This window comes from Thamnophis elegans, chromosome 7 (assembly GCF_009769535.1).
Source record: "Thamnophis elegans isolate rThaEle1 chromosome 7, rThaEle1.pri, whole genome shotgun sequence".
In the NCBI taxonomy this organism is placed as follows: domain Eukaryota; kingdom Metazoa; phylum Chordata; class Lepidosauria; order Squamata; family Colubridae; genus Thamnophis; species Thamnophis elegans.
The window spans coordinates 68,504,078-68,528,418 of record NC_045547.1 but is presented as its reverse complement, the minus strand read 5'-3'; the positions used below and the strand labels follow the sequence as shown (position 1 = coordinate 68,528,418).

At 40.3% G+C, this 24,341-nt stretch overlaps 1 protein-coding gene and 1 non-coding gene across 2 annotated transcripts in view; both read left to right on the top strand.

Moving 5' to 3' along the window:
• Positions 1–24,341, top strand: part of TAFA5 (TAFA chemokine like family member 5) — a 182,287-nt gene that overhangs the window by 109,732 nt on the left and 48,214 nt on the right. The window lies entirely within an intron of this gene.
• LOC116511920 lies at positions 8,072–8,178 on the top strand. Its single transcript, XR_004255792.1, has one exon. It is a non-coding gene; the product is annotated as a U6 spliceosomal RNA (small nuclear RNA).

The following is a 24,341-nucleotide window of genomic DNA, read 5'->3' as shown; positions in this document are numbered from 1 at the left end:
ATGGAATTGTAACAATGCAGAATACCATGATGCTATTATTTCCCATGATTTGGACATTATAAACCTTAAGCCTAAAATTGTATTGTTTTATTTATTTATTTATTTGTTTGTTTATTTATTTATTTATTTGACTTATATACCGCTTCATAGGGCTTTCAGCCCTCTCTAAGCGGTTTACAATTTTTTTTAGCAAATTGAGTCAGCAACTTGCCCCCACAGTCTGGGTCCTCATTTCATCCACCTCGGAAGGATGGAAGGCTGAGTCGACCTTGAGCCAGTGAGCTTTGAACCACTGTACTGCCGATCGCAGTCAGCTAAAGTGGCCTGTAGTACTGCACACTAACCACTGCGCCACCTCGGCTCTTTTTAATTTGCCTTTCTTGCAGCCACATCACACACACACACACACACACACAAACTCCCAGTAAATAAGGTATCACCCATTCCCTATCTAAAAATTCTTTTTATTTCTTTGTTTTCTAAATGAAATAATACAATCAATTTGGTGTAAATGCACCAGGCTAGAAACCAAGAACTGTGGGTTCTTGGTATTGCTGTTGCTATTATAGAACAATTAATTTCGACATTCCAGTAATACAGGTAGTCCTTAACATATGGCAGGTCATTAACAACCATTCAAAGTTAATACTGATTCCCCAAAAGCTATTTGCAACCCTGTTTCACAAATTACAATGGCTGCAGAATCCCCAGAGTCGTTTGCTCTTATGACCGGCTATAGGAATACTGCAGCACTCACCCACTCACCACCCTACCCTGCTGGGTCCCTATAGCCATTTATCCAGCCTATGGATATCAGGTGGTTGCCATGGGCTAGGAATCAGCTGGAGCTTACAAGCCTCCAGCTTCCTTTCCATTGAAACTCTGAATAAGTTGAGGATTCTTGGGCCCTGGAACAGGATTGAGTCCTCCAAGTCCTTGGGTGGGATCTTCCCTTCTTTGCTGGTGTTTCCAGACTCCATGAGCTCTTATTCCCCCCCCCCCCCTTGCTTACTGAGTGGGAAGGAAGCTTGAAATACTTCAGGGGCAAGAAGTGGAGCACAGGTTGGGAATGACCTTGGGAGGTTTGTGGCAGGCAACAATGGAAGACCTGTATAGGCCTCTTCCACCCCGGTGCTACTTTTAATGACTCTCCCATTTATTTAACATTTGCATCGGGGAGAGCAAGGAATATGATTATTTAGGGGGGGTGTTCCCCTTAAAGACTGTTGTGACGTGCAATTGAAATAGTCAAGTTCAGGGCTGCCAAACTTGTGTTATCGGGACTTCTTTCCCCTTTGCTAAACTGGGTGTGGGCGTGACCAGCGTGTGACACATCTGGGCCAAAGGTCCCGAGTTTGACAGCCCTGGGCAAGTTCCATTACAATCTATCGGAAATGTTCTGTTAAAATGGGTTGCTTTTCAAACATTTTTAGATACCTAGTTATTTTTAGTTAAGCAATGTGACCTAATTACTGTACATTTAATTTCAACACTAGTAAGAGATCTAATTTCTTCGCTGTAACATCTCCCATACATATTAGTTAGTACTTAACAGCAGTTCCTTAATAATAACAGTTATGCTGTTGCGTACTGTTATTATTACACTATGAATTTCAGTAGCTAGTCACACTTAGAATCCATGTTCCCTTCCTGCTGATCTAATCTTATAAGTACTGTTTAATTGTGTAAAGATTTATTATAACAGCCTTCCTATTGTATCAAAAAAGATATTAAGGCTTTTACTTTTAATTAATATACTTAATTACTCACCAACTTTGGACACATTGCATGAAAGCCCACCTCTTTGGAAAAGGCTGTAATCCTAGGAAAGGTGGATGGAAAAAGAAGAGCAGCAGCAAGGTTGATGGACTCAATTAGCAATGATGAAAGCACCATTGGGGGATGTGGGAAGAACAGATTAGGATAAATTGTCCTGGAGAAAATCTACGTGATCAAGAGTCAAAGACAACTTGATAGCATATAATCAATTAATAAATTCACTAAATTAAAAGCAAATTAATAGTGGATATCTGCTTTCATTATTTACAATTCCCCCCCCCCCCTCGGTTACAGATAACCAGGAGTGGGATTCCACCAGTTCAGACTGGTTCAGGCAAACTAGTAGCTCCGAATATCAGCTGGGAGTGAACCGATTCACTCCGACTTTCAGCTGGGCTTGCCTGCCTGCCCCTGCAGTATACTCACCTTTATTCCCTCTTTGAGCCCAGTTGATAGGCGTGCCAGAGTGGATTGTCATGCCTCAGCTGTTTTCTTGTGTCTGGCATGTGAGGCGCGCCCATGCACAAAGCACACACAAAGCAAGCCGGTTGCTAAACCGATAGGTTCTACCCCTGCAGATAACTGATGCATCCATTTTGTATTTTGGACTGTAACTTGCACAGTTCCTTGACATTGGCTATGGCGACTGTTGGTGTGACAGGGGTTGAAGCAGTGGCATCTGTAGAGGGCAAAGAAGATAAAATGGAGAGTGTGACCATATAGTCAAAGCACTACTTTTTTTATGCCTGCGTTCGTTTTGAATGCTTATAAAAATTAAAAGAACAGGACTTTGATCATAAGATTTTTGGCTGCCATCTTACTTTCACAACATTCCTGCAGGTGCTGATGTGTTGAACTGCAAAGCCAAGCTTTCTATCCTTGATCTCAAATGTGACTGGTAGCCTCTGTTTTAAATTGTTGGAAGAATTGTCCATCTGGGTTCAGTTCCGAGTGGGAAGAACGACACTGGGAACATAAAAGACTGCTTGGAAAGATGGTTTAATGGTGGACAGGATCACATGGTTTGAGGTCCTGGGCAAAAACAGCACATGAAGTGGATAGAGATAGATTTTGTTGAGGATTCGGAAAGTCCTCGACTTAAGACCTGGTGGCTAGCAACAAGCCAGGCGGCATCCTCCTTAGAGCTTCCTGTTCCTGTGTAATAAAGGTATCCCATTGGCTGTCAGACTCCCAGGGGGCGTGGGTGTTAGGTATCTTTGTAGGCTTTTTGTGTCTGAGGCCTGGTTGAATCTTGATGGGTGATGTAACCTCCCCAGGTGCCATGTGGTGAGTTATGTTGCTAGGTGGGTAGAGGGCTAATCCTATCATGTCCTGAGTGCCATATCTTAATCCCACCACCCTGGGGCTGAAGTAGGGGGCAGGGAGCTGCAAGGAGCTACTTTGTCTTTAAAACATGCTTTGTCTTTTCTCAGCCAGGGAAACATAATATTCTGCCTTTTTAATATTTCCTAAAATATTTCATTCCTCTATGAGGACTAGGTGGGTGGTAACTTCCTACAATATCTTGCAGAAAGCCTTCCAGAAAGGAACAGGAATTGCTTCCAAACTTTTTAATACATTCAAAATCAGTTGCAATATGGTCATTTATTGGAATTCTAGTTTCTTTAAAAAAACAAACAAAATAATATGAAAAATTCAAGCTGTTTGTATTCCTTGAATATCTGGTTGTTATTCATGTACTGGAGACAAGCACAAGAGATGAGTGCTAAATGGATTAAAAATACACTGGAACCCAATATTTCTATTACAACTCTTATGCAGAAATCAGCCAGAGATTTACTGCTGGTATAGAACTGTAACAATATTTTAGTTTCAATCATGTTAAAATGGATTAAATGGATTCTATATTGCATAGAAATATGCTTATTTTTATGTTGGATGTTTCAGCTCATCCACATTGTTACTTCTTCACAGTGGAAATAGTTTACAATTAATGTTACCATTTAGAATCCAATTATACCTACTTATCTTATGGGAATTCTATTTAGCTTTAGCAAGCTTGGTTTACAATAACAACGTTGCTTCCTAAATGTTATTTATCAAATTGTTGTTTGGGATTCAAACAAAATGTTTTTTTCTCTTCAGCCTGGTATATCAAGTTTATATTTGCACACTGGAACTAATCCTGTCTAGTCTTTTTTTGAAATTAAGAAGTCTTGTTATTCAATACACAGCTTTATACTTAGTTCATCTATGCTGGGTTTCTGACAATAGTGGGAGATTGGTCAAATATGAAAGACTTAAAAAATTAAACCATCAGGTGAATCAATACCTCAGTCGCTTTAAAGTACTTGTTTGCATCGATCAGGGGTGGAGTTCAAAAATTTCAGCAACGGGTTGTCTGCCCGGTTGCTTGGTAGGCGTGGCCATTGTGGGTGTAGCCTAGTCAGCCTCCTGCACCATGGCGGCGGGGGGGCTTGCCTTCCCCAGGCCTGTTTCTGGTCTTCCGGAACTTCCAAGAGGCCTGTTTTTCTCCTCCCTGAGCCTCCGCGGTGGCCCTGCCCTTATCTCGCATGCATAATGGACTGCGTGGAGACTCCTGGGAGGGGCGGGGTGGGAGGGCTGGGGTGGAGTGGGTGGGGCCAGCCGGGGGTGGGATTTGGAGTTTCTCCAAACCTACCCTAACGTTAGCACTGATCCTGAAAATGTAGCTGAAAATGTAGCTACTTTAATTAACCAGGAAGTTTTCAGTTGTGTCAAGACCTTTTTTGAAAAGAGAAGGAAAAAAGGACACATTTATTGAACTCCCAGAATCCAAGTTTATTAACAAGAAAAACCCAGGAGACCTGGTCGTAAATATCCAAACGGAGCTTTTAAACAACTTTACATTAGTGGAATTTGTAACAGTAATTTTTAGTTCACTTGTCACAAAAAGCCAGTTAAAAAAGGAAAGGAATTTTAGTTAAGCCTACATTTGAAACTCATTATGAAAGTTGTTTTTGGTTGCTTACTGATGATTGCATTTCTCCTTCCTGTTATTTTAGAAATTAGTTTTGTATTACGATAATGAATTTAATGCTACAATGGAGATATTAATGAAGGGAATCTGTTTTATTGTACAAGCACTGTTTCTAGGTTAAGATGTTTTACTTGCAAAAAAGAGAGTACTTCATACTACTAGAATTATAAACATTCATGTTATTCACAGCTGCTTATGATTTACTGCTCAGTGTATTCTATTGGTGTTTGTTTGTTTTTTAATCATGATTTCAGTATAGCCTACAACCATTTGAATTATTTAGAAGAGCAAATGTATTTTATATCATGGAAGCATTCTTCTAATACTGAATATTTTAGGTTTTAGAATAATAAGAGCTATCTGTCTGACAATTACTTATTTCGCTGTTCAAGTTTTAGGATTTACTAGCGCTCTTGGTTAGTATTGAAGTTTTCCTCTTTACTGTTTTCAGATGCTGCTACTATTACAACATGCACCAACTTTGAACAAATTATGCTGTCTATCAGTTTGTTAAAAGATTTTTCAGGTCATAGGACCTCTCAGTTAAAATCAAATTTCCCAGAATCCCTGCTCAAGAAATAAAACTCTAGTGCAGGGGTGTCCAACTCACAGCCGGTGGTCCAGATGTGTCATGTGCTGGTCACCCCCACTCCCATTTTAATGATGGGTAAAAGAGTCACAATACAACATGTGTCGACACAAGTTTGATATCCCTGCTCCAGTGGTAGAAAAACAGGCTGCATTTTTATCATTGAATGTTTATTCGTTAACATATAATTTACTATGATATTAATAATGAAATGATAACCTTAATTAGGATAAATAACCGGGCCACAAATTGTAAATTGAGATTTGGCGAAAAGACTTATAAACCTTATAATTTTTTGTTTAGATCTTGTTATGAAGGTATAAATAATTTGGATCAGAAGAGAGGAGACGTGATATAAATAGCAAACAATTGGTTTTTCTTCTTCTTTTAACTATAATAACAAGAAGGAAATGTTAATGCACACTTTTGGTGATTATTAACTAGAAATGTCAATATCTTTTAGATTGTTTCAGATTTTAAATGGTTATTTTGTTAACACTTATTAATACATTTCTGTTTAGAGATGGTTATAATGGTAATTTTTTGGGGGGCCTGTGGAGAGGAAAGGTGAGAAAAATAGTAAATAATTTTTAGTTAACTACAATAATAACCAAGAAATGTTAATGGATAATATTTAATGATACAAGCAGGTGTGTTGTATTAGTAAAAGTAAAATGGACAGAAGCGTTAATCTGTGAGTTTGGGGGCGGGGAAAGGGAGAGGGAATGTTAGATATCTTTTTAACCAACTTTGTTCTAGAATATGTTACAAAGATGTAAAGATACGGCAGATTCATTGAGATTGGGAAAAAAAATGTCAGCAGGTGGCTGTGTCCTTAAATTCTTATTAAATGAAAATGGTGGTATAGTGATAGTAAAATATATAAATTTTAAAATGTACAATTTAAACTGAATGAAATATATGTGATTGTGGAAGAAACGCACAAAATGTACCTGTAACCAATGGATACGCTTTCTACAAGATGTAATGAAAGATGATTTTTGTTTGTGTTTTTCTTTAATAAAAACAATAAAAACTTTTTTTTAAAAAAAAAGAAAAACAGGCTGCATTTTGGGCCTCTGAATTATATTGCATACTGCATGCAAAAAGCTAATAGTTTAAGGTTTTCTTAAATAATTAGAAAGTGTTAAGTCACAGGAAGAAATTTACTATAACTGCCTATGGACTATAGATAGTCCTTGCTTATTGACTGCCCTGCTTAGTGACTGTTCAAAGTCAAAACAGTTGGGGGGAAAGTTTGCAAAGTTAGGTGATCTCTATTTGGGTTAGGGTTCCAACAAGCATAATAAGTGTAGGAGTGAACATGACGTCTTATTTAACCACAGTGGTTCAGTTAACAATAGTAATATTGTAGGTCTAGTTTAGTCACATTATTTTTTACCAGTCAGTAAACAAGGACTGCTTATATTTGATGAACTAATTCTATCATGGAAAAGTATAGCCAGTTAGCACTAAACAAACACAAAACCATAACTGGAATTAAGAGAGATATCATTACATTAATGGGGTGATATATGGAATAGAATAGAATAGAATAGAATAGAATAGAATAGAATAGAATAGAATGTGTGATTGGACACTCAAGGAATTTGTCTTTGGTGCAGATGTTCTCAGTATACATAAAATGAATAAAATACATTCATCGGGAATAAAAATATACAACAACTTGATGATAGTCAAGGTTACTAATAAGCTATCAAATCATACTAGCAAACAAATAAAATAATATAAATTGAAAGATACAAACGATATGATTATAGTCATAAGTGGGAAGAGATAGATACTAGCAAGGAAGAGAAGAATAATAGTAATACAGTCTTAATAAATTATTTGACAGTGTTGTGGGGTTTAGTTGTTAAGCAGAGTGATGGCATTCGGGGAAAAACTGTCCTTGTGTCTAGTTATTCTGGTGTGCAGTGCTTTATAGCATCATGATCTGGCTGGAATTAGAATCAGTATATTTTAAGTAATTAGAAAGATTTCAAATTCCTTCAAGAATGGGACAAAAAGAAATAGAGGATTTTTTTTTAGTTAACTAGAATGTAAAGCAACCATAACTTTTTATGCTAAGGATTGCTTTAAAATGTTGGCTTTCAGATTCGATATAATCAGCTATCTTGTGGTACAATGCAAAGTGTCCCAAACAATCCAATCCTATGTGTAACATGTTAAAAAGCAAACCTTGGGGATGGAATGATGTCACTCATAGCTGGGTTTTACTTTGCTTAGTCCCAAGTCCTAGGCAGATGTCAGCAGAGTGTTGATCTTTAACAGATCTGAAATGGAATAATTCTCAGAACCAGTGTTGGTATTCACTTACTATATTTTTCAGAGTATGAGACACACCTCTTCCTCCACTAAAAGAGCGTAGAAATGTTGGTGGGTCTTATACACCTAATACAGCCATTTTTGGCCTCTCGAAGCCCTGCTCCCATATCCCATTTTTTTTTCAAAAAATAGCCCATTTTTTGCAAAAACGAAGACATTTTTGTCTTTCCCCAGCCCCCAGAAGCACTCTGCAGGTTTCAGCAGGGCTGGAGGAAGGCAAAAATGTCCCTGTTTTTGTGAAAAATGGCCCGGGTTTTTTGCAACAACAGGGACATTTTTGTCTCCCCCAGCCCTGCTGAAGCCTGCAGCATGCTCCTGGGGGTCAGGGGGGACAAAAACTTTTTTTCTTACTCTTCAAAATCTTGGTGCGTCTTGTGCTCGCTTCGGCAGCACATATACTAAAATTGGAACGATACAGAGAAGATTAGCATGGCTCCTGCGCAAGGATGACACGCAAATTTGTGAAGCGTTCCTTTTTTTAAAAAAAAAATCTTGGTGCGTCTTATACACCGGTATGTCGTATAGGCTAAAAAATATGGTACCTTCCCTACCGGTGCCCCATCTGCACATGCACTCAGCATTCCATGCATGTGTTTTGGCTAAAAAAGTGCCTAAATGAAATGGCGTAGAGCTTGGGAGGGTGGGCAGGGCAACCTGTGATTTCTGCTACTGGTTCTGGTGAACCAGCAGATTACAATCTCTGCATAGAACTATCTGTCTACCCCTTACTTGCTGTTCGATCCTGGTAAAAAATGTAAAACTGCACTGAGTAGCATTAGCAAAAGAAGGACACTGGAAAACAATAGAGTCATACATAGTCCATATGTGTAGGCATACTGTGCACACATTCCATGCTCCATGTTTTTATTTGCTTTTAACACAAACCATTTCCGCTCAGCTTGGCTGGATGAGTTGGGAGAGGAGAGTCTAAGCATTTTGTAGCTAATTGAAAGCTAGAAGTGGCTAAAGACTTGCAAAGCTGGGCAGGAAGTCAAATAGCTCAGGACAGAAAGTACTCATTATCTAACAGGCCTTACCTAACAAAAATGCTCAAGCAGAAAGAAAGAAGCCTTTGGGAATGTTACGATCTTTGAAGGATCTTGCAACTGGGTCACTTTGCTAGAGGAAATCTTCTATGTTAAAAAAAAGAGATACATTCAAGGATAAAGTAGGAAATTGTTTTTAAGATTCAGAATGGTCTTTTGCTGAATATTATAATAGAAGGGAAAAAAAACAGTTCTAATGCCAACAAGTTAATGCCAATGGAATAACACAGAAGGTAGAAACATATTTTGCTCTATAGTCTAAATTATATGTCTTGGTATTTTCTGGGTGTATCTGGGGATAGTTATCTACACTGTCTAAATACCTTGCATCTTCTATGCCTCCTCAGTTGACTCTAAGGCAATTTAGAAACATGAGATATACAGAGTATATGTTGCACTTCCCCAATTGAAACCTTGTGAATCTGGTGATCCTTTTGGACCCCCATCCAGGGAAGGGGCTGGATTCTGGCAGGCACTACTGCTGGTTTACTCATATGCATGTGCGTGCTTGATGTAGAGTGCAATTAAAATTGAAAGCCATGAAAAACAAGATGGCAGTGGGTAACCAGTTCGGGGGCATGGCAGGCCTGGGTCACTACCGGTTTCAGCGACCCAGGCCACCAAACCGCTATCAGTTCAGCCGAACTGCTCCAGGGATGGGATTCAGCCATTCGGACCAGTATGGGTGAACTGGTAGTTCCGACAATCAGCTGGGGAATGAACTGGTTCATTCAGGTGATCAGGTTTCCCTGCCCCTGCACCTTACTTACCTATAACCTTTCAGCTGATTCACGTGGCAGAGCGTATTGCCATGCCTCAGCTGTGTTATTCCCCAGAAATATCGTGGAAGGTGAGTTTTGTTAAAACTGCTGACACGCATGATCACTGAACCGGTTGTTAAACCGGCAGGATCCCACCACTGTTCCTATTGTAACTTGTGTTTGTGAGGGAAAGACACGCAGGAGCCATGGATGCAAGACAGACCTTTATTAAGACAGAGATGACAGCGATTCGAACATTCCCTGAACGGTCAGGGTATTTATACTAGCACTCAGACCAACTGTCAAAATGACCAGCCAATCAGGTCGCAGCTGGTATTTGCATATTCAATATTCAACACTCCTTCCCCCCAGTTCTAAAGACCAAATGACCAGCCAATCAGCGCAGCTGGTATTTGCATATTCAAACTCTCTCCTTCCCCCCAGTTCTGCGCATGTGTCGTTGTTGCTGGATTGCTGGTGAGTCCTACGTAGCGAAAATTGGGAACAAGGACAGAAATCAGGTCTTTTGGGGTCTTTGCGGTGGGGGAGGCTCTCGTTGGGTTTTAGGGAGGCTCTCGTTGGGTTTTTTTAAAGTCTTGGACGGCTCTCGCTGGGTCGAGAGGCAAGCGGTGGCCGCGTAGAGAGAGCTTCAGTCGTCCTGGGCTCCTCGAGTGCTCTTTTGGAAGAAGCGGCGCAGAACTAGGCTTTGGAGAGGCTAGCGGCGGAGCTGTAGACGGAGGCAAAGCGGATTGCACAGGTGTAGGGCATGCTCATGGTGTAGAGGACAGTCTGGTGTATGTAGTGAGGGTGCTAGTGTTGCAGAGGCTGTGCGGTTGTTAGCAGGGATCGGTCGAGCGGCTGCTACCAGAGGGCAGACTTCAGATGCGCTAAAAACGGTTACTGGTGGAAACTTCGGTTACTGATGAAAGCTTCGGCTCTTCAAATTTATGCAGGCTGAGCCCCTTCAAATTTAGACAGGCTAAGCGAGCGTAGCCAGTGCATGTTAGGTGGCAGCTTGGAGAACGAGGCGGTTTTCTGAACGCGGCAGTTGGAGTGGCAGTTGGAACGAGGCGGTTTGTTGAACGCGTCGGTTGGTTCCTTGGGCCTCTCGACGGCCATGTAATGCTGAGAGTGCCGTAGGAACAGCTGGCAGCAGGCAGGCAGCGGCCCCATGCGCGGTTTAGCCGTCGCGGTCCATAGCTCGTCCCTGAGTAGCGGCGGCGGCTCCAGTCGAGGTTAAGCATAGAAAGCCCGTCCCTCGGACGGATGGAGGCCATGCCTGATTGCTTACTCAGGTTGGCTAAAACCGGAGGCCCACGGCGGGTGTTACTACTGCTGACGCTTGCTGGCCAAGGCGGCGGCTCTGACAGGCCCTCAATGGAGTAAAGAACAGAAATTTTTTCTGCATTCACGTTGGCTGATGTTGTTCCCTCGCTTCTGTCTTAGGCTCTGCGGGAATCGCATATCCCATCCTCGTCGCCAGTATTGTAACTTGTGTTTGTGAGGGAAAGACACGCAGGAGCCATGGATGCAAGACAGACCTTTATTAAGACAGAGATGACAGCGATTCGAACCTTCCCTGAACGGTCAGGGTATTTATACTAGCACTCAGACCAACTGTCAAAATGACCAGCCAATCAGGTTGCAGCTGGTATTTGCATATTCAATATTCAACAGTTCCCATCTCCTGCTTGAAGAGCAGGCAGCAGCTATGGCCAAGAGAGTCTTTGCGGAAGTACATACAATGCACCTTTTGCAATCTTTCCTGTGCTGAGAGACCATTCAGACAATTGCGTATGCTTTGGTCATCTCATAATTGGACTACAATGTACTATATATGGGGCATTTCTTGAGGATCACCTAGAATTTATAGTAGTTTCAGTGGCAACCAGTTGGCTTCTGGGTGCAATTCAAAGCACTGGTTATCACCTTTAAGTAGGACATGGCTGTCTGATGTAGCATATATCTCTAGTTCTTTCTGCCCACACAGTAAGGGCAAGAAGGGTGGGTGCACGATGAGTCCCATCATGTAAGGAATATCATCTTTTAGGACCCAGGAAACATGTCAAATTTTGTGGCTTCCACCTTTATTCTTTGAGAAATTATTAAAGATTTATAACAGCCATTTTGCTATAGTTGGTTTATAGTTATGGTCAGAATATTTTTATTATTATTATAGGTATTGTATTTATTTATAATCTTTCAAAGTTGTCAAGGATCTAGCCTCAAATTTCCATTAAATACATAAATATTAAATAAATAATGCTACTGTGAGTCATTTATTAATCATAAACAATCAGTGATATTACTTTTCAGTTTCTCCTGTTATTATGTCAAGCAGCCAGTTTAAAATCATTCCTTCCTTCCTTCCTTCCTTCCTTCCTTCCTTCCTTCCTTCCTTCCTTCCTTCCTTCCTTCCTCCTGTCCCTCTCCCTTTAACCCTGGAGAGATAATTTGTTTAAAGAAAGTTCATTAAAGCAACTTTATCTTTAGAAGGTCCTTTGTTGTCTACCCACATCACTTTTATGAAGAAACTATCTAGAGGTACTCTTCAACGTACAACCAATGAATGGCAATGAAAAGTTATAACAGCACTGAGAAATGTAACTTAAAATCAGTCTTATAACCAATGCAGCATCCCCATAGTCACATGATCAAAATTTGGTTGCTTGGCATCCAGCATGTATTACAATGATTGTGGCATCCTAGGGTCATGCGATCATCATTCAAAAGTTTTCCAGTCGGCTTCTGGCAACCAAAGTCAATGTGAAAAGTCGGATTTAATTAAAGGCTTCATGATTCACTTAACAACTGTAGTGATATGCTTAACAACCGTGGCAAAAAGGTTGTAAAATTGGACATTACCCACTGGACAACTGCCTTGCTTAACAACATAAATTCTAGCCTCTGTTATGGTCATAAGTCAAGAATATATGTACTTCACAGGATTTTCTGTTACACTTATTAGGAAGCTAATGAAGCTGATTGAAGGTAATTCCTTGATTCAAAACCAGAATTGGTACTAGAAAATTTGCTAATTTGTGCAGATAAGAGAGGCATCACATGAAATCTATTTACCTTCCCTACTGGTTTGAAAATGTGAGTGCACGTGTGTGTGCACGCTTGCTCCGCTTGCACATGCCACCTCCATGCATGCACAGGACCTTCCGCACATGTGCAGAGCATCAAAAATGGATGTGATGATCTCTGAATGAGTGGGCGGAGCCTTCTACTGAGTGCATTTGCAAAGGTAAGTAGTACATCAAGGGGGGGAATCCACTGTGCCACACGATTTAGATTTAGAAATCCTGCTTTCTAACTAATATAAATTGCGTGTCACATCTGATCATCGGAAATACCAGTTCTCCCTAACTGGTAGCATTTTTTACTACCGGTTCAGGCAAACTGGTCCAAACTGGTAGCATTTCACCCCTGTAATAGGAACTGTAGAGTGATATTCTGGGAGATTGTTGTGACCATCTTCTGTATGTATCCTGATGTTATTCTAGATGCAGTCTTTAAATTGGGTTTTGTAATTTAGGTGGTTGCAGAGGAAGGTTAATTGATGGTTGTAAAAAAGGCTTCTTTCCCTTCTACATGTGGCAGCAACAGAAGTGATTACTTCAGCTTCTGACCTGGGTTCTTTGTTCCAATCCAGCTTGCTTTTTCCTCTTTTTTTATGCTTTCTGAATACATTTCTTATTTGCAGAGAAGCAACACATTCTTTTGCTTTGCTTGATAAATATTCATGCCAAGAAAAGCAGAAATCTCTCTCTCTTTTTTTTGGAAACTTTCCCATTGTGAATGATCCTGCAGTTATTACTAAATGAGAATCATGTGACTTTTTCTACTGACTCTTAAGAATGAATATGTGTGTGTGTGTGTGTGTGTGTGTGTGTGTGTGTGTGTGTGTGTGTGTGTATGTATGTATGTATGTATATATACATGCATATGTTGTATTTGTGTAACAAAGGCAACAGTAAAAATATTGGGTTTCTGTTGTGATGGACTCTTGTGACGAGCCGATAGACAGATAATGGAAGCAGTTAGCTTCCTCCCATAATTGGGGCAAACCAGGGGTTGTGACTTTAAACATATATACGTACGTATGTATATAGTTTACAACCCCCAGTATGCCCAAATATGGGAGGAAGATCACTACTTCCATTCTCTGTCCTTCGGCTTGTCACAAGAGACCATCCAGACAGAAACCCAATACTTTTACTGTTGTCTTTTTGTTACATTTGTTGTATTTGTGCTGATAAATAAATAAAGGGAGACTAGTATAGATCTATTTCAAGCTATTTAGCTCTCATCAGCTAGCCATACCCTTACTGGGAATCGAACCTGTGCTGTATTGCATCTTAGGCAGATGTGTTAACCACCAGATACCTTTCACCCTGGCTTGGCTGATAAGGAGTATAACTCTGTAGCTTAGTGGTTAACACATCTGCCTAAGATGCAATACAGCACAGGTTTGATTCCCAGTAAGGGTATAGCTAGCTGATGAGAGCTAAATAGCTTGAAGTACATCTATACTAGTCTCCCTTTATTTATTTATCAGCACAAATGCTATATATATATATCATTGTTTAAGGCTAGATAAAGAGCTACTGGTAATAAAACCATTCAATGAATAGTAATTGCATACAAGTTGGGTTTTTTAATGAACTGCATCTGATACTTGCTCTTTATTTAAATAATTATTTCCCCCATGTTTGGAAAACAAATCAGAATGAATGTTCATGCAGCATACTATTTGGATGGTGATAAATGAGAAAGCAAGCAAAGGCTGTCCCCCTTTTTTTTGGAACTTATATTATTAATAATATCTGACATTATTCATTATATTTATGTTTTTGGGCTGCAGAGATTGGTGATCTTGAAGAGGATCTAAGTCAGGGGAAGTCAAACTCAAGGCCTGTAGGCCATATCTGGCCCATGGGGTACTTAGATCTGGCCCAATGGGCTGCTCTGGAAACAGCAATGACCCATCCACAGTGCCTCTGACAGCAAAAACAGAGCTTGTGTGGCCCTCCTGCGCTCCATTTTCACCGCAGAGGATTGCAGGAGATAGTCACAGCCAAAAACGGATCTTGGGAACCCATTTCCGCTATCAGAGCACTCGGGCCACTCGAGTGATGTCAAGCTGGCTATGCCCACCCTACCCATGTCAAATACAAGCTCACAAATAGCTGCATTTGGCCCTCCTGAGCTCTGTTTTCACCGGCAGAGAGTTGGTGGAGACAGTCACAGCTGAACATGGATCTTGGGAGCCCGTTTTCGCTGTCAGAGCACTTGGCCCACTACAAGTGCCCCTGACACAAGTGATATCAAGCTGGCCACGCCCATGCCCCCTGCCCCACTGATGTCAAATACAAGATTGATGCGGCCCTCAATGAAATCGAGTTTGACACCCCTGATCTAAGTATATTGGGACTGAATGTTTAACATGGGAAAGCGTAGTGTGATCCTTAATAATCGTAGCTGCTGTTCTGCTAAAGTAGCCATGCTGCGTTCTTAAATGAATGTGTCACTAAAAAAGAAAAGAAAGAAATTCATGGAAATTCATGTCCTGACATTTTTTTTTTTAAAAAAGTGAGAAAATAAGCAGTTCAATTTAAAAGAAAAGCATAGAGCTGGTGCTGAAAATATGTTTCTTCATTACTTTCTCAAACAAAATATTGCCGTTGCCATCTGAGTTTTTGATGCAGATTGTTTTAGTGAGCAGATGGCTGGTGGTTGTGTGAGTAACATTTTTAGCAGTTTCCCACAAAAGCCGCCATTTTGTAGGCTTCAATATATATGTGTGCTTTGGGATCCTGACAATCTTCCTTTAAACCCCAAATTTCTTTCATGCTGTGCAAAATGAAAAGGCCAAAATAATGCAAGTTTAGAAATAAAATGATGGATGAAAAGAGTACTGTAGTAATTCTTCGATTCTTCTATATGTTTTTAATATAAAGTTAAGTTGACTCTAGAAGTATCAGAGAAAAAAAATACAATCACAAAATGTAAATTGCAAGTTGTTTTAGCCAGCTCCTTTAATCATCTTAATATTCATGTATGGTATTTTAAACATATACATTATTGTATATGGCAGTTTGATCTAAAAGTATATTGTATTACGCTGGACCAATTCTTCAGTTTGTACATATATTCTTCTTCTTGTTGTGCCATAGCCATCAACCTATATTGGTGATCATGTTGGCAATCCTATTTTTGTCAACAGCCGCACGAAAAAGTGCTGTTGAGTTTTATCCAAACCAGTCCCTTAGATTTTGAAGCCATGATTTTCTTCTTCTGCCTGGACCTCATTTGCCTTCAATCTTTCCTTGGAGGATTAAGTGAAATATGCCGTATCACATCACATATCCAAAATAGTCTAACTTTTCCTTTTTTATGGCTTTGATGATTTATGTTGGCTTTTCCAGGCAGCTTATCACTCCTCTTTTCTGATTTTGTCGCCCCAACTTATACATAAAGTCGCCTGTAAATCCACATTTCTAATGCTTCTAGTCTCTTCAAATGGCTCTCCACTGCGTAGAGCAGGATAGAAAAGATGTAGCATCTGATAAGCCTGATTTTTAGTCTTAGGCTTAGGTCGTGACTGCAGAAGACCTTTTTCATTTTTTCAAACTTTTTCAAACACATCCGGTTTGCTTGTAGGGTCCTTTTTAGTCCTCCGGAGGCTTCAGGCAAGCCTCCTGAAAGTCCCTGAAACCTCCGGAGGGTTTAAACCAACCCTCTGAGTAAACCAGAAGTGACTTCTGGTTTGCTCATAGGGTTGTTTTTTGCCCTTTGGAGGCTTCAGGGAAGCCTCCTGAAGGTCCCTGAAGGCTCCGGAGGGGGGGGGAGGCTGTTTTCACCCTCCTTGGGCCCCTATAAAGCCTTTGGAGCCTGGGGAGGGTGAAAAAAGCATCGAAAAGTGGGTGGAGAGCCTCTCATACACACATGCACACTGGGGGTCGCATGTTGCATTATGGGTGGGCACACCCACGCACAACTCCCCTGTACTCCCCCCCCATGGCACATGAGCCAAAAAAGGTTCACCATCTCTGCCATAGAGGCTCACAACTTTTGAATACCCACAAGCTCAAATATTTTTCATCTATAACTGCATATTTACACTTTCAAAATACAGAAGTGCAAGCAATGATTTCCAGGATATCATATGCAGTATAATCCAAAACATATGACTTTCATCGATTACAATTTGAATATTAGGCATTATCATGTTTCTACCTGTGGTAACGCCAGCAAGGGCAGCCTCGATGAAATGCTCTCTGTTAATTTTGATATTTTAAGTTGTGACTCTCTGAGAATTTCATACTCTAGATTTGAACTTTTGAATATCAAAAAATGGACTTTAAATAACAAGCATCTTTCTGGGACTATTCCTTCATTTAAAAGGAAATTCGGTTCTGTTCTATTCTTAGTGTAGATAATGTTAATATTTTCCGTTGGCATATTATATGCTTCAATTAATTTATTAATTATTCTGAATATTATGGTATAAATGCAGAACTTACCTTCACAATAGCTTTGATTCTTTTCTTTCTTTCTTCCTGCCAGCCCTTAGTGCATTGCATTACCAGTTTGAAAAAAGAGATTTACAATTGCCGCTTTTACACCATCTTGCATATTTTCATAAATTTAAATGTTACCCAACTTTCCATTTTATAGGAACAAGATTATGGGTGTAGCTTTAGAACAATGACAATGAATGTTTTCTCCAATTTAGACATGGTAAGTCACACACCACAATCTGTGAGAAAGTAAACACCATCTCCTAATAACCAAGAAATAAAATTACCTTATTTGAAATGAAATGTGCTAAAACACATACATATACATATACATATACATATACATATACATATACATATACATACATATATATATATATATGAATGTATATGTATATGTGTGTGTTTTAGCACATTTCATTTCAAATAAGGTAATTGTATATATACACATTCATGTGTGTGTGTGTGTGTGTGTGTGTGTGTGTGTGTGTGTTATATGTAGATAGATGGATGGATGGATGGATGAAAGAGAGAGAGGGCTACATATGGTTATATGTGTATGTACATACTGACTATGTAGATTCTGTGCTTCTATTGTAAGATTTTTTTAAAGATAACACATTTTCAGATCCCCCCCTTGTTTTCTCAATAAAAGAGGAAAAAATAAAATGGGAATAGCTTCAATTAATGAAACAGAATTTTCAAAGATCTATTCATTAGTGACACAATGGGCATTAGGTTTTATAAAACTGGAACATATGTAAGCTAATTATACATGTTATGTGCATTATAGAATAGAACATGTTATGCTGATATTTCTGCAGTATACTACCCCTGTTTTGTTTTGTGTAATGCAATTACTCAGTAAAAAAAACATACAGAATGAGTGAAGGTGTTCAATGCCCATCAAGTCATTTAATCTGATGAATTTAGCAGCGTGTGAATTCATCTGCAGTGGCTGTCAAATTCTGCCTTTGGATTCTAGACTGGGCAATAAAAAGAATTTAGGAATTTTGATTAATGATATCTATTAGAAAAAAAATAGGTCCAATTGCAACAGTAGTGGGATTCAAAAAAAAAATTATTACTGGTTCTTTGGTGTGGCATGGCTTGGTAGGCGTGGCTTGATGGGCATGACAGAGGAAGGTTACTGCAAAATCCCCATTTCCTCCCAATCATCTGGGACTTGGGAGGCAGAGAATAGATGGGGTGGGCCAATCAGAGGTGGTATTTACCAGTTCTCCGGATTACTCAAAATTTCTACTACCAGTTTCCAGAACTGGTCAGAACCTGCTGAATACCACTTCTGAATTGCAACCACAATAATTCAAGCAGATTCCTTTCTTCTAAACGAGACACTTCTATATTGACCAGCTTTGGTGGCAAAATTCTTGTTTTCTTTCTCCTGTTTTTTAGAAATAAAGGTGTTGAGGTTTGCTTCATTGGGTTTTCTGTTATATGTTGTTTTGGTAATGGTTTGTCTCTTTAAAAGTAACTCAAATTTGGTCATTCAGACTTGCAGAACAGCAGGAATTCATTATACATATATAACATTGAAACTGCATAAAGAGCAATTTTTAATTAGTATCACAATATGTCTGTTTCTACTAAAATAAATTTAGTTGCAGTTTTCTGTAATTGGGCTAAGAACTGAAGGTGATATTTTTCTGCTCTTGCTTGAAAATTACTAGAAGCTTTTCAAATCCAAAGACAATGAACTTTGAATATCAAGTATAACTTATGATACAACTCTGTTTATTCTTATTCTTTATTCTTTTTTAGCCAAGTGTGATTGGACACAGAAGGATTTTTTCTCCAGAGCATAAGCTCTCATTGTACATACAAACAGCAAAGTGGTAGATTATAGATCATAATCATAGTTACAATTATTAGTCATAAGATACAATGAACAAGTGATAAGTCATAAGATACTAATAGAAGAAGATAGTAGGAAAGATGAGAAATGAGAAGAAATGAGAAGATGAAAATGATAATACCAATACAGCCTACTACATGTCAATGGGGAGCCAAATTTATTTAACAGCTATGCTACTAACTTAATAACTGCAGTGATTCACTCAACAACTGTGACAAGAAAATTCGTAAAATGCAGCAAAATTCACTTAATAACTATCTCACTTAGCAACAGAAATTCTGGGCTCAGTTGTGGTTGTTAGTCAAGGACTACCTGTAATGGAGATTTAATTTCCTTACAGATACTCATTTCTAGTGTTGTTGGCATGTTTTTCACATAATTACATTGAGTAAAAATTCTCCGTAGGTGTCTTAGATTATAGGATAAAGTTCCATTTGATTTTGCTACCTATATCTAACCATAGCTGCATAAGAATAGTGAATACATTAGGTATATTTATTTATGCATTAGATTTAAACTATAGTTCAGGGACGTGCAGGCAGGGGAGGCAGGGCCTCACCACTGTCATCATGAAAAGAAAAACAAATTTAAAAGGAAAAAGGCTGAGATAGTTGCTGCCAGAGTCACAGTGGATGACTGCTTAGTACTTAACTGCAGGAGGAGGCAAGAGAACCACATGCCTCCTTTAGTCTATCTTTATGATCACTTGAGCAGAGTTAAGCAAGGGTTAAAAGGCGAAAAATTCCTTATGAAGAGGAGGCACGTGGTTCTCTCGCTTCCTCCTGCAGAGGGCAATTTTTTTAGAGGCTTTTTTTTAAAACAGTTAAGCAGAGTCATCCACATGGTGACTCTAGCAGCAACTAGCCAGCCTGGCTTCAGCAGCTCTTGCCTTTTTATTTTTACATTTTCACATTTTCATCATGGCAGACAAGAGCAGAGTTGGTATGTGGGTCGGAGGGAGGGGGAAGGAATTCAAAATTATTGTAATTTGTAAGTAATTTTTTATTGTAAATAATTTGTGTGTGTGTGTGTGTTTGTTTCTTTACTTCACTCAAACAAACTTTCAATTTGAGAGAGAGTTTGTTTGAGAAGAGAGGAAAGGGGGAGAGGCAGGGAGGGCAGCTTGTTTGAGAAGAGAGGGGCAGCCCGCCAGCAGAGGCGGGTCTTTTACCTGCCTCTGCTGGTGGGCTGGCACTTTCTTTCTTTTACCAGGCCCCTCGCACCTGCGTCCAGCCTGCTGGAGCTCACCGTGCCAGAGGAGGAATGGACTGGGTGCAATGTTCCCTCTAATTTTTTTTCAGTGTGGGCAGAAAAGTATAGTGTTTGAGCGGCACATTTTCATGCCTGAGCACCTGAATTTTTTTCACAGATGTCACCCAAGACAACGAAATCAGTGTTATTTGAAAATCAAAGTTATATTTATTCAAGATACGCATTTAATTAAAAATGTTATATATCTAATAGCAAAACTAATAGCAAAACATTAAATTTTATTATTTTTAATATGAAAAAATAATTTGACTCATAACATCTTTTTTTTTATGAATGCTCACACAGAGGTTGCTTGCTATTGGAACAAGTACATTCTAATAATGAATAGCTAAACAGAATAGGAAATTGCATTATCCAAAACTCTAAAAAAAAATGAAGTGAAAAATATTTTAGACACTTTTTTCAAATCTTACTCCTCCTACAACCCAGTGAACTCTGTGGATGACTTTAAAGTACTTATATTGTAGTTAAGGTTTTAATTCTAAAAAATTTCTAAACTCCATACTACTTGCAAATATAAATAGATTGTTAAAATGGGTCTACCATAACAAATAAGAGAAAAAAACACCTTCCTTTTGTTTATAAAGTTGTGATTTTAGTTTGCTCTAAATGATTTAACTATGGAAGTCACTATTTTAAACTGACAGATAGGAAGTTTAATTAGATTAAAAGCAAAAATATTCTCAATGACTTTGAAAATCCCAATAAGTTATCAAATATAGGTACTCCTTCATTACAATGTGGGACTGGAATTTTTATTACTCAGCAATGTGGTCACAAAGCTGATGTCATGTGACCAGGCTCTCTTGCATCTTTACGACTCCGAGGGCATCAATCATGTTAGCCCAGGGATCTGCAAAGTTGGCTCTTTTAAGACTGGTGGACTTCAACTTCTGTTGCTATGCTCTGAGAATGTCTTTTCTTTCATGCTTTTATTGTCTGTTAGCAGGCCTTTTTGCTAGGCCGTAACTGGCAGCAAAATCTTCTATAGGAAATGGTTTAAACAGGTAGCTAGATAGGACTTGCAAAGTCTGCACATCTAGCCACACAGGACGGATGTAGCCGACCACAAATTGTTCTTGATACCTATAGAATTTGCTTGTTTTGTACTTGCTTGGAAAACAGCTAAACTAGGGCGTACACATGAAACTTAGGAAGCGCGCAGTTATCAATTCTATTATTGGTCCAGATGCATAATTTGTAACCAATGACATTTGCAATGTTTGAAAACCTAATTTGCGTATGAAAGTTTATATATTCAGCTTTGCTACATAATAAAGTTGTCATTCACCCAGAGAGATCGTGCCCTCAAGTTCTTTCTAGGATTAGCTTCGTGGGTGACCCCACGTGATATTGTTGTGCCCAGGTGCCGCCCTGGAGAAGCCGTTTCCTCCAGGGACGGACTGAGGCACTAACAAGTGGTGACCCCGACGTGATTTTTTCCGCCGGACCGACGCAGCCTCACCGCTGCGTGCCTGAGACCCCATCGCTTACCCGCGCACTCGTCGTCGTTCGTGGAAACGACTGATCTTTCGTAAGTATGGGGGCGGATCTGTCCAAGGAGCAGGGAACTCAGAACTTGGCCAGATTCTCAGAGCTTCTAAAAGTCAATTAACAAAGAAATTTGTCTTTCCTACCAAATCTGAATTACGCCAACTGTTAATACACATTTGGCAAAACTGTCCCTCCTATCCTCACCATGGCTCCCTTAAACCTGGACCATGGGTGAAAATAGGCACATATCTCCATCAGGAACCTCGTGCTCCTACTCCGATGCTCCTGACTTGGAAGGTCATACTTGCTGCTCTTAGACTCCATCATTCTGACCCTTCTCCTGTTTTTCCCATAGAACCCCCTGATCTTACTCCCCCACCTCCTTATTTAGATCGCCCTTCAAGTTTTGTTCCGTCTGTCTCCTCTCCCTCTGTTTCCCCCCCTCCCTCTCCTTCTGTTTCTGACATTTCGCTCACATCACCTCCCCCTCCTTCTTCTGGTCCTGCCGGCGTTTATTTTGCTTCCTCTCTCTCTCTCCCTACTATGGCTGGCAGTGCTGTGGCTCGTGGTTTGGCTTCTGCCCGAGCCGATCCTTCTCTTACCCCAGATGATCTGGAACTTCTTTCTGCTTTTCCCGTTGACATAACGGGCGCTGCTCCCGTCTATGAAGCCCTCCCTTTTAGAGTGCTGAAAAATCTCAGACACTTGTCCACTATTTCTCAGAAACCCACCCTTTTTGCAGCCCTAATTACAAAAGCCCTTCCACTCCAGTGGAAGCCTCCTTCAACAGCTTTTTTCTATCAAAGACGCTATAACTGTCTTTGCCGATGGGAGCATGTGCCTGGCAGGAGGATGGTACATGGCACACCCAGCTCACAGAGCCACAAAAATCTGCTCAAAGAGATGAATTGGCCACTTCCTTCTTGGCCTTTCAGTTATTTGACAAACAACCGTTTAACTTAATTCTTGCTAGTCTTTATGTGACTCAGATTATAACTTCTTTGTGTGAGTCTTATCTCTCTTCTTCTGTTGATTCACAACTTTTGTCTCTGTTTCTCACTTTACAAGGTCTTGTCTCCTCTCGCTGTTATTTTTTCCATGTCTCCCATATCTGAAGTCATCAGCCCTTCCCTGGGCCTCTCCAGGAGGGCAATGATGTTGCTGACGCTGCGGCATCAGCCCCCCCACCCCATGTCAATGTTTGTTCTGCTATCACACCTTGGGATAGCCACTCTTACTTTCACCAGAATAAAAAAGCGCTCATAAAACAATTTGGCATTACTGCAAATGAGGCATCAGCAATTATTCAACTATGCCCCACCTGTAGCCAGCAGGCAAACCCTCTCCCTATGGGAGTTAATCCCTGAGGGACAGAGTGTTGCCAAATTTGGCAAATGCATGTTATACATGTTCAGGCTACATTATGGCATCCCCCCAAAGGGGTGAAGCCACCAAACATGTTATTAATCATTCGATTCGGACCTTTGCATCGCTGGGACGCCCAAAAGAGAAATTTGGTATTCCTTATAACAGCCAGGGTCAGGCGTTGGCTGAGCGCGCCAACCAGACATTAAAACATGCCCTGGACAGATATATTGGCAATAGGGGAAAATGCCCCCTGGCCTCCCAGCAGTGCAATACACCGGCAGTCCACCATCCTCGGCAGCGACTCGTCATTTTGCAGCTCCACCTACTGCAGACACCTCCCGTCCACCTGTCTACTATCGCTGCTTGCCTGACTTGACGTGGCGAGGACCTGCTGACCTGCTGACCTGGGAAAGGAACTACGCTGCAATCCAATTAAAAGACAAAGTTCTTTGGATCCCAGGATGGCACGTAAGACCATATTTGCCAAAACCACCTATACAACCACCTACACAAACACAGAAGCAGCCTGACCATGACCAACCAACAGGAACCACAGCTTGAGGCTGTCTCTGTCTCTGACCTGGAACACAGAGCAGAGCACCCTCCACTCCCCCGACCGGCTGTCCTGTCTTTCGCCGCAGATCCCCCTGCTATGTGTTTGGTTGAATGCTACCTGTTGTCATTATTGGAACCAGTCCGGACAAATTGAAACCAGTGTGGAAAAATTACATGATACCGTTCAAACAGTTGGACAAACATACAAAGCCTTGGACTCCTGGTGGGATTGGATGACCTCTTGGTTACCAAATTTTAACTGGTTGGGAAATGTTTCCAAGACTGTTATAACCCTTGTTGCTTTGCTGATACTGTTGTGTTGCTGTATTCAATGTGCACCCTCTTTATTCACTATGTGTAAGAATACTCTCTAGCTTGGCTCCACAGAAGAACATTCACACTGTCAACCACATGGAGTTACATGAACAGTCAACCCCTTCATGGGGAAAGATCCCTTCTGCATGCCCAGCAATGAAGAGGGAGACGCTGCCTTTTAACAAAAACAGTGTTGGAATTCATTCCGGGTGTGTGTGTGCAGGGCAGTTTTTGCTGTCTGAAACACACATACACAGGGATGCAAAAACATCGCACCAGAAACATCCTTCCAGCCTAAACGGCCAGGACTCATTATGCAGCCTCATGTAACATGAATTATATGAGCCAGCAACTCCCACACATACCCTCTCTCTCCCCTATGCTGTGCTGTAACTGTCTATTCCCCCTTTGCCATGATGTGATTTTTT